This window comes from Nanorana parkeri, unplaced genomic scaffold (genome assembly GCF_000935625.1).
Source record: "Nanorana parkeri isolate BGI_ZX_2015 unplaced genomic scaffold, ASM93562v1 scaffold3232, whole genome shotgun sequence".
NCBI classification, from domain to species: domain Eukaryota; kingdom Metazoa; phylum Chordata; class Amphibia; order Anura; family Dicroglossidae; genus Nanorana; species Nanorana parkeri.
Window position 1 is genome coordinate 1,700 of NW_017309500.1, and position 12,293 is coordinate 13,992.

The following is a 12,293-nucleotide window of genomic DNA, read 5'->3' on the forward strand; positions in this document are numbered from 1 at the left end:
TATTCAGCTTATTTATACAATATATACTGCTGACATCGGAGAGGAGGATCCAGACAGGTGGGAGAGGGATCCAGACAGGTGGGAGGAGAATCCAGACAGGTGGGAGAGGGATCCAGACAGGTGGGAGGGAGCTGCAGACAGGTGAGAGAGGGATCCAGATGGGTTGTAGGGGGTTCTGGACAGGTGGGAGAGGGATCCAGACAGGTGGGAGGAGAATCCAGACAGGTGGGAGAGGGATCCAGACAGGCGGGAGGAGAATCCAGACAGGTGGGAGAGACATGGGAAAATCTGGTAATTGCAAAGTGTATTGGATTTATTTTATTTTTTATTATGTTTTTATTTATTTTATTGGATTATTTATGTTTTAATTCTTTTTTATTTTATGATTTATTTTTAATTTATTTCATTTTTTTAAGTGTGCATTTTTTTCTCTTACCAGCTTAAAAAAGCCCCACCCCCCCAAAAAAAAAAAAAAAAAAAATCCAAACAGAGCTCCCTCCTATCTCGGCTCTCTTGAAGAGTTACAGGAGTTGAAGAATCTTTAGCAGTGACTCTGATACATCAACGGAGGAGAGAATTATCACTGATCTTAGTAAATGAGATGAAACAAAGTATAAAACAATGAGAGATCCCAATCATGTTCCAGAACAATGTATGAGACACGCGATGGGATGACTGACGTCACCACAACTTCACTTTGAATGTGAACACAATCTCCTCATTCAGGAAGTGAACCCCACTGACAGGTCATTCGGATGCCAAGTCCCCCATTGGTGGTTCCACCACCCAGCCCCCGCGTCACTATTGGGACTATTTTTTTTTTCCGATTCATAGAATGCTAATCAATTCGTCCTTCTATATTGTAAAGTGAATGAAATGTAAAGTGAATTCACTCTTCTATTCAGACAAGTTCAGATGATGTAGTCAGATGCCTCAAAGGGGACCTCATACCATAATGTCAGTGACCTCAAAAGTCCATCTACAGATATTGGGCCAACAACTCCCTTTTCATAGAGAAAATTCCCTCATCATCCACATGTTCTCATTGTTGTACATTGTGCTATGTATGTGTTTATGTGTGAGCTCCTCTCCTCTATAGGAGGTGCCATCAGAGCGGTGGTGACCTTCACACCCAACTGGGGGAATATACTACAAGGTGACTCCGTGATTCTAACATGTAATATGACGTCTACTGTACCAGAGGAACCCCGGACCTATCACTGGTACAAAGACCACCAACCGATACACAGAGATCAACAGACCCTTCCAATAAGATCTTCAGGAGTGGGGGACAGTGGAGATTACCAGTGCCGGGTCAGTGGCAGTGATATCAGTGATCCCGTCACTCTGAGTGTTACAAGCAGTGAGTTTTCTGCTCAGCTCCATAATTCCTTTCTATGATGTCTGTATACATATTATATATAGAGAGAGATTTTTGTTTTTGTTCACAGCTTATGTGATTCTGCAGAGACCTCCATCTGCCATTTATGAAGGAGACCCCCTGACTCTGAGATGTCATCATGTAAAAGATTTTACTGGCCTTCCAGCAACATTTTACAAGGATAATGAAGAGATACAATTACAATCCCTCGATGAGTTTCATATTCATGAAGTAAATCTAAACACAGCTGGACATTATAAATGTACCAAAGAGATAAGTCGTGAGGATCAGAATTACCATGAGCACTCAGCTACTGGGGATTTATTTTTTGCTACTCTTTATTTTTTCCCTTTAATAACAAGATTTCTCAAAAATTTGAGACCCCGAGACTCAGGTAGTTTAACCCACCGGCATCCACCAACCACTTAAATATCAGGTGGACTGAGTCTTATAGTTGGTGGAGTGTTAATCATTCATGCTCTGGGTTTGTATTCCATCTTGATGAAGTGTATCTTCTTCAATGCTCCTTGGTGCACCATCATGAGTAAATAGTTGACAGTCTTACTTTGCAGCACTGGGGTTAGGAACTGATTTCCCAGCCGAAACACCATCCCCATAAATCTTGTGTTTATGTGGATTTTCCTCTGGTGCTTTGGTTTCCTTCCATCCTCCATACACATATCTGGGCTCTGATCACCTCTGGGCTTCTATGAATTTGGTGGCTCCACAGAATCTCTTGTCAGGGACTAATGTGATAAAATGATCCTACTTGCATTTGATGATGTAACTGCAGGAAGCGAATCGCTCAACAAATAAAAACTAGGATCTAATCAAGCGACCTGAATCCAGCAATTTATCATTGTCGTGATTTCCTCCTGTAGAACTCTTCTCTCCTCCGGAGATAAAAATGGCCTCTGTTTGGGTAATAGAAGGAGATGACATGACGGTGACATGTGACACCAAACTGGATGCGCTCAGAGCCGGCACAGAGCTGTACTTCACCTTCTACAGAGATGGAGAGAATGTGCAGGACTTCAGTGTATCTGATACATACACAAAGCAATCAACTCAGCTGGAGGATTCTGGGAATTACACTTGTGAAGTGAGGACGGCGACTGACACTGTGAAGAAGAGGAGCGATGAGCTCTATATCCAGATAAAAAGTAAGTGTATCAAAGCCGGTCCTCCCTTTATCATACTCCTACTAAAGCGCAGTCCCTCCAAGAACCCCAACTGAATGCACCGGGGAATTCAACCCGAGCGCGTTCACTCATCACTAGAGGTGACATCGCATCGTTAATAGTCATTGTACTGCAGCACAGGACTGTCCTGTGCAGGGGGTGTTGCATGGAAACAACGAGTCAGACTCTATTGCCTCTTAAAGGAAACCTGTCATGACAGACATAGGCTCCCATTGTTGTAAAATGCTTATCGACTGGCTGCCTTCATCCAACTTTTCTCAAGTCAAACTCTAGTCATTTTATTTTGGATGTAGCTGGGAAGGGTTAGAGCGGCAGTCATTTGTGTCTTTTATATCTCCGGAGCTCAGGCTTAATGACAGGAAATGAATCAAACAATAATAAAGACTCGGGATTTCAGCAAGAGAGAAGCAAGCCAATTCCATCAATTTATCATTGTCATGATTTCCTCTTCCAGAGCTCTTCTCTCTTCCGGGTATAAAAGTGACCCCGCACAGGGTAATAGGAGGAGGTGACATGACGGTGACATGTGACACCAGACTGGATCCTCCCCAAGGTGGCACAGAGCTGCAGTTTGCCTTCTACAGAGATGGACGGAATGTCCAGGAATTCAGTGTATCTGATATATACAGAGTGCAGTCAGATCAGCTGGAGGATTCTGGGTATTATATCTGTGAAGTGAGGACGGCGACTGACACTATGAGGAAGATGAGTGATGGGATCTATGTTCAGATACACAGCTGAGTATGCTACATTGTGGTACACAGAGCCAGCATCTTCTACACTCCCATTACTGCTATACAATCGTATAGGGGTGTATTTATAAAACGTTTGCAGAGCTGTTCAATTAGTTTTAGATTTGCAGAGCTGTTTACTCTGAGAACATCTTATATTTACAGTACACCCTATTATGGCCACTAGGTGGAGATGAGGAGCATAGAAATGTCCTAAGCTTCTCAGCTCCACCTAGTGGCCATAATGGGGTTTGAATCTGAAACAAAGACGTTCTCACAGTGAACAGGTCTGCAAGCGTTTAATAAATACACCCAATAATGTAATTTTTCACCGCCCCATCCTCTGACATTCACAGATTTTGGTAACAGGATTCATAATGACTAATGAGCTTCACCAAGATTACTTGGAGTTTCAGGAGCCTTTCATAGGTTCTTCATATTAAAAAATACACTATATTGCCACAAGTTTTGGGACGCCTTTACACGCACATGAATTTTAATGGCATCTCAGTCTTAGTCCGTAGGGTTCAGTATTGAGTTGGCTCCGCCCTTTGCAGCTATAACAGCTTCAACTCTTCTGGGAAGGCGTCCGCAAGGTTTAGGAGTGTGTCTATGGTAATGTTGGACCATTTGTGAGGTCAGGTGCTGATGTTGGGGGAGGGGCTCGCAGTCTCCGCTCTAATTCATCCCAAAGGTGTTCTATGCGGTTGAGGTCAGGACTCTGTGCGGCCAGTCACGTTCCTCCCCCCAAACTCCCCATCCATGTGTTTATGGACCTTGCTTTGTGCACTGGTGCGCAGTCATGATGGAAAAGGGAGGGGCCGTCCCCAAACTGTTCCCACAGTTGGGAGCATGAAATTGTCCAAAATGTCTTGGTGTGCTGATGCCTTAAGAGTTCCCTTCCCTGGAACTAAGGGGTGGAGCCCAAACCACGAAAAACAATCCCATCCCCCATAATCCCCCCTTCACCAAACTTTACACTTGGCACAATGCAGTCAGGCAAGTACCGTTCTCCCGGCAACCGCCAAACCCAGACACGCCCATCGGATTGCCAGACAGAGAAGCGTGATTGGTCACTCCAGAGAACACGTCTCCACTTCTCTAGAGTCCAGTGGCGGCTCGCATTACACCACGGCATCCCACGCTTTGCATTGCACTTGGTGATGTGAGGCTTGGATGCAGCTGCTCGGCCATGGAAACCCATTCCATGAAGCTCTCTACGCACTGTTGTTGTGCCAATCTGAAGGCCACATGGAGTTTGGAAGTCTGTAGCTATTGACTCTGCAGACAGTTGTCGACTTCTGCGCACTGTGCGCTTCAGCGTGCGCTGACCACGCACTGTCATTTTACGTGGCCTACCACTTCGTGGCTGAGTTGCTGTTGTTCCCGGTTGCTTCCACTTTGTTGTAATACCAGTAACAGGTGACCATGGAATGTTTAGTAGCCAGGAAATGTCACAGAACACCTCAATCCAATGATTTGGAGGGGGAGTGGCCCAATACTTTTGGTAATATAGTGTGGATAGATAGAGAGATAGATAGATAGATAGATAATAGATAGATATAGATAGATAGATAGATAGATAGATAGATAATAAATAGATAGATAGATAGATAGATAGATAGATAGATAGATAGATAGATAGATAGATAATAGATATATTGATAGATAGATAGATAGATAGATAGATAGATAATAAATAGATAGATAGATAGATAGATATGATACTTTTTGGTCTTGCAATTTTACACAATTGTGATCTGGTCAGTGGGAGGAGTGAACACTGGTGTCTGTCTCTGGCAGGAGAAGTCTTTACATCTAGAGTGTATATTCCGCTGAGGGTTCATGTTGTCTTATTTCATCCCATGTATGATATCTAATTACCTCCTCAGATTACACGGTGCAGAATACAATACGACTGGTGCTCTCTGTATGCGTATTATCTGCCGCTGTATGCTTAATCTACTTCCATAACAAGTGGTAGAGAAGAGGAAGAGCCTCTAGGACGTTGACGACATCGGAGAAATCCAATCCGAAGATGAGAAAATATCTCCATCTACAAAAGTCATTTTCAGGATATAATGTTATTTTTCTACTATACTACCAGGAACATATACTGAACCCGGAACAACTGGAGCGGGACGTCTGATAAGAAAGCACTATGGAGCTCACACAACAAACATTTTCCTGAATGATGGGCAGGGCAGCCGTCAGAAATTTTGGGACACCTTACACGGCTTTAGGCCAGGCTGGACGCAGGGCTTAGTGACGCGCTGGACGCAGGGTTTAGTGACGCGCTGGACGCAGGGCTTAGTGACGCGCTGGACGCAGGGCTTAGTGACGCGCTGGACGCAGGGCTTAGTGACGCGCTGGACGCAGGGCTTAGTGACGCGCTGGACGCAGGGCTTAGTGACGTGCTGGACGCAGGGCTTAGTGACGCGCTGGACGCCTTTGCTTAGTGACGTGCTGGGCGCAGGGCTTAGTGACGCGCTGGACACAGGACCCACCTGAGAGTGACCCTGCAGAGCCCACCATAGATGCTGCACAGCCCATCTGAGACTGTCTATGGTGGGCTCTGAAGGGGTCTCAGGTGGTGCTGGTCAGGGCTGCATCCCCCTCCCTCCTTTCCTTCCTACCTTCCTAGCTCCTCTTACCTGCACATGTGGGCTCGTCTGTCGCCGGACAGGCCAGAAGTGACGTCACGTCACTAGCGTGACGTCACTTCCGGCCAGTCCGACATCAGACGAGCAACATCGCTGATGGGGCCCCAGCTTGTCTCGAAGCTGCTGGAGCAGCAATGCTGGGGCCCTGCGCTGCTAGGGCCAGGCCTCCGCCTCCTCGCCCTTCACCGTCAGCCGATATTCATGTAAGGTACCCGGGCGGGACCCCCAGGCTGCCCCTGAAGGCTGCCCTGATGATGGGAATAGAAGAGCGGTCACTCTGATCTCTCTATAGGAGGACACAAACACAAAGACGTTGTGATGAAGAAATGTAAATTACATTAAACAGATATAATTAAACTCAGGGCCATCCCTGTAATGAGGCAGGGGCGCGTACCTCAGGCGGCATCTCTTTGGGTCACATGAGGGGGCGACAGGTGTGCCTGGGACGCTCTGGCCAGTATCCTGCCCATCTCTTGGCAACCAGTGAGGTCAGTGAGCTGGGCGGGATGCCGGACAGAGATAATGTGCACCCCTGTAACCTAGTGATAGTGACGTGCTGGGCGCAGGGCTTAGTGACGCGCTGGACACAGGACCCACCTGAGAGTGACCCTGCAGAGCCCACCATAGATGCTGCACAGCCCATCTGAGACTGTCTATGGTGGGCTCTGAAGGGGTCTCAGGTGGTGCTGGTCAGGGCTGCATCCCCCTCCCTCCTTTCCTTCCTACCTTCCTAGCTCCTCTTACCTGCACATGTGGGCTCGTCTGTCGCCGGACAGGCCAGAAGTGACGTCACGTCACTAGCGTGACGTCACTTCCGGCCAGTCCGACATCAGACGAGCAACATCGCTGATGGGGCCCCAGCTTGTCTCGAAGCTGCTGGAGCAGCAATGCTGGGGCCCTGCGCTGCTAGGGCCAGGCCTCCGCCTCCTCGCCCTTCACCGTCAGCCGATATTCATGTAAGGTACCCGGGCGGGACCCCCAGGCTGCCCCTGAAGGCTGCCCTGATGATGGGAATAGAAGAGCGGTCACTCTGATCTCTCTATAGGAGGACACAAACACAAAGACGTTGTGATGAAGAAATGTAAATTACATTAAACAGATATAATTAAACTCAGGGCCATCCCTGTAATGAGGCAGGGGCGCGTACCTCAGGCGGCATCTCTTTGGGTCACATGAGGGGGCGACAGGTGTGCCTGGGACGCTCTGGCCAGTATCCTGCCCATCTCTTGGCAACCAGTGAGGTCAGTGAGCTGGGCGGGATGCCGGACAGAGATAATGTGCACCCCTGTAACCTAGTGCACAACCAGCAACCCCCCAGCCCCCCCCCAGTAACGTGCACCTTACGGAAACCACTGTAACTAATACACAATGACAAGCAGGAAGAGCTAGAGATGGCCTTGGCGGCAGTGCTGAGAAATAACTTCTCCATACTGCCTGTTCATTCTATGTTTTCTCTCTCTTGTTACAATTTGTATGATCGCAATGCAGTGTATATGAGTGAAAGCAAAAAATAAAAATTCTGTTCTATCATATTCCTGTGTATTCCGGATTTAATTTTGGTATTGTGCTTTTATTTTCAAATAAAATCATTAAAATTGTGTTATCAGTTTAAAATATAAATAGATGTTTAAGTATCCACACATCAAATGTTTCTCAGTCCGTGTCACATTACATATAATATCAGCTTTTTGAATATTTTTAGCTATTTTGTCATCATTCCTAGTCTGCTGATTGTAATAATTAGTGCAGTTGTTATTAATAATGATAATAATAATGATAATATTATATTAGTATTATTGAATGATATATACACATTTATTATTTTGATATACTGTACATAAGTGATATGTAAGCCAAGATAATTGTAAAAGAAAATAATCCACGGTAAATAATAATAGTAATAATTCCACAGCCAAATTTTCGCTCCCAGAGAGCTATCTATTTAATTTCAAAAATGGCCCCAGGTTCCGTTTTGTGATTGGTTAGGAGGTGAGTGTGACGGTCCTCAATATCTAACATCATGTTCCTAGCTACTGAGGGTTACTGGTGCCACAACAGCAGGTCCGGAATAGCTGAAAGGAACCATTTCACCGAAAACCGTGCAATGGGTCCAGGGTCTTCTGTTGTCTTCCCTGCAGTGGAGAAGGGTCCTTCTTCAGGTATCTACATCACTACCTTGGGTGGGATGGACACTTTCTATTGAGTCCTCTCAGGATCCAGAAGACTTTGGTGGCATCATGACAAGGAGACCATTCAGCGTGGTCACAGACAGCATAGCTGGATCCAGGAAGTGGCCCCAGGGAGGGACATAGAGGGTGGAGTTAGGTGAGTATAAAAATCCTTCTTAAGATATTAATTCTTTTAAATAAGAAGGGATGGGGTGGAGGAGAACATTCCTAAAAATCGGCTTTAAAGTAAACCCAGCTTCACCCTGCAGAGGAGGAGTGTCTGGGTAACATGGACGCTTCCTATTGGGTCCTCTCAGGATACAGAGGACTGTCTCTCCAGGAAGTGACCCAATGAGGGACATTGACGGTGGATAGGTGAGTCTGGGGTATTTATTTTTTTCAATTAGAAGGGATGGGGTGGAGGAGATAGACGGCTTTTTTTTTCCGCCAGGGGGCGTGCCCGCATGGGCAGAAAAAAACGGTATGTCAACCCTTTAGGGTAGGGGTAGCAAACCTCCGGCCCTCCAGCTGTGGTGAAACTACAAATCCCATGATGCATCTCTCTTCAGGAGTCGTGGCTGTGAGAAACTTGCAGCTGGAGGGCCGGAGGTTTGCTACCTCTACTTTATGGAGACCCCTAATGACTCCATAAAGAGGACCTGTCAGTGTACCTGTGCTATCACATAGAGGGGTTGTTATTCGCCTATGTCATAGCAATAACATTAACAGGGTTACTCACTAAATGGTGAATAGTCCAGAGAAGGGAACAATCTAGGACAACATTGTTGAACTGGAAAGGTAACTGAATTGGATAATTTTTCCAAATCAGCGACGTTGTCCTAGATTGGTCACTTCTCCTGTCTTCTCCAAACTCTTCTCCCTCTTGTGAATAATTCTGTAAGTGTAAAAAAATAAATAAAAAAAGGAAAAAAATGTAAAATCCCTCACAAATGTCCCCCACGTTTACACACATATATACGTAAATACGCGTCAGATGCGCCAGCGCCCGAAAACAACAATTGCTCCGCACATGTTACATATCGCCGCGAACGTCGGAGTGAGAGCAATAATTCTAGGGCCATTTATCACTGATAACACTAAACTGATGAGCAGTAAAAGCTTTTAAAGCGTCGCCTATGGCCAATTTTGAGTATGCTAGTCTCTTGAGGTATCGCGCGCGCAATTTTAAGACTTGACATGTTTGGTGTCTTTTTACCCGACGTGACCCCGTCTTTTATATTTTACCACAAAATTGGGTAATATTAAATGTTTTATAATTTAATATTGGGGAAACTGTTTTTTTTCTTCTAATTTTCTAACGGAATAAATGTCAGTCAAAGTACCGCAGCGCTGAACACTTAAAAATGTCTGGGACAGGAAGGGGGTGTAACACCTCAGGCTTCAAGTGGTTAAAGTAAACCCAGCTTCACCTTTTTTACTAAATGAAGTGAACATAATTTGCACAGTAATAATCGACTCTGTAAGGTCAACCGCCTCCGGCTATAGTCCATCCTCGTCACAGAGTCATTTCTATAGAGGAATTATGTTTTATTTTCATCATGTATCATCTCATTATCTCTTCTGACTACACGGTGCAGAATATAACACGACAGGTGCTCTTTGTTTTAGCTGCCGCCGTGTGCTTCATCTGCTTCCACACCAAGAGGCCGTGGTGCATTTTGGTTTTGTGCTGCCCTAGGCAAGACTAAACTCGGGCACCCCCCACAATCTAAATTTGCTTTATCTACTTTCACAACAAGAGGTAGAGAAGAGGAAGAACTTCCAAGAAGAGAAATATAATCCGAAGATGGAAAAGTTGTTTTGGTTGAATGACAGAACGCGGGATATTTTACTTTTTAATACCAATAAATATACAATTTTGGCAATAAAAATATTGAATCTCAATAAATGTGACATATTTGATAATAGAATGATATGATAACAACGCAGAGAGATGGCTGTGGAGCTCTCACAACTTCCTGAGTTCTGGGGAATACAGAAGTGGATACTCTCACCATCACGGGGAGAGGAAGGAAACACAGAGGCGCTGTGATGTAGACATGACGATGGCATCAAACGGAGATATTTTTAAGCTTTGTCACATCCGACTTTATATTAAACTTCTGTAAATCTTTGAGAAATATCTATTCTGGTGAAGTGTTTACAGAGCTTAATGAAGTTCAGGTGTACTTGAACAATTAGTAAACCTGAACTTCATTAAGCTCTGATCCAGGACTCACCTCTGCAAGATGTCTACCACACGTCCCTCTGAGGAAGCCCCGGTGTGCAGGGGTGAAACGTTAGGGTTAAACGTGTATACAGCCCTCCCTTTGTGCCCATGATTTTACTCTGCAGACTCTGCTGGATATACGGAATCCCTTCGGGGACACTGATGGCAAAGCAAACCAACCAAATCATGGTGGATCTGACAGTACTACCTTTACTCTGAATACTATCTGCTCACTTTTCTTTGGCTAAATCCATGCTGACTGGACCCATTAAGAGAAAGCTACACTCCTCGTGGATCTTTATTCACCTGCATTCGTTAGTGCGGCCGCACATATGGAATACAACTTTCCAGCTTTACTATCAAACACAGGTCTGAATACAACTACATAGGCAGGAGCCGACTTGGAGGATCCACAGCAGACCTCGCAGCAACTATACCAACATACAGGAAAATAAAGTTGCTGAAACCGGGGACCAGCAGTCTGGGACAGCCATTGTGACCATTACCTCATGCATGCTTGAAGTCTTTTTTTGTTAGGAACTGTCTTACCACCTAAACCACATCATCAGTGAGTAATTCCTTCTTTTTCTCTTCTTTGATACTGAGTATTTGCTTGCCTAACACAGCGCTTGTGTCCAATATCAGTGACTCTTAGTGACCACCATTAACGGTCACTAGATTCTCATCTACATCAATCAACACAGGGCGATATCAGGGAGGACTTGTTTGTCATTTTAATTGATTTTAGATGTTCTTTGTCAGTAGGTGTATTTATATGTTTTTCTACTTTATTATTAATTCTCCTTAAAATTTGTTACATTATCATTACCTGTTTGATTATTATAGACAGCTCCTACTTTGGGATTCCGTTTTTTTTCGGGGAACCTTGCTTATTATAGATTGACGCTGGAACCCAGGAGTTTTTTGTCCACTTTATTGTTATTTGAGGCGCTTCTCCTTTCCCCATTTTGTTATTAATAAAAAAAGTATCTAAAATTTTGAAAAAAAAAAAACCTGTTCTCCCTACGTTGTTATGAAACCTTTATTATTACCCAACTTTTTCGTAAAATATAAAAGGCGGGGTCACGTCGGGTAAAAGGACACCAAACATGGAAAGCCTTAAAATGGCGTGCGCCCATAAAATCGCAAAAAAAAAACCCCCCTAAAATGTGCCATAGGTGACGCTTTAAAAGCTTTTAACGCTCATCAGTTTAGTGTTATCAGTGATTGATTGCCCGAGAATTATTGCTCGTACTCTCACATCCGCAGCCATATGTAACATGTGCGGCTTAATTATTGTTTTTGCACGTAGGCACACCCGACGCGCATTTACGTTTATATGTGCATGCGGGGCGGGGGACTTACATTTTTTTTTCTATCTGTGACTTTCTTTTACACTTAACTTTATTGCTATCACATAGGGAGCTAACAAGCCCCCTATGTAATAACAAATAAACAATGACAGGTCCTCTTTATGGATATATCAGGGGTCCCCAAGACCCCTAATGTCACCTAGGGAGCCCCAAAGAAGCTGATGAAGCCCAGATCTGCTTCACCTGCTTCTTCTCTGGCTATAGCAGCCAGAGAAATGACAGCTGAATGCGGAAGTGATGTAATACAATGTCAGTACTGCATCAATCAGGTCATCCAGTGATATAAATTGTCCCAATCTTGGAAACCCGACCCCCGTCGGCCAGCAAAAAAAAAAACACTGTGCCTGATGGAATGTTTATATTGGACAGTGAGCAGAAATAAACAACGCCTGCTATTGGCTATTTCAGATTGTAATAGGCAATAGTAGACTGGCTAATGCACCCGCCCACTGCCTGATGTCAATAACAGAGGAGCGGACTTGAGAGAGAAGAGTTGTGTGGGAAGAGGCATTGGCATGGGGTCAATGTGCTTTTCCAGGGTATCC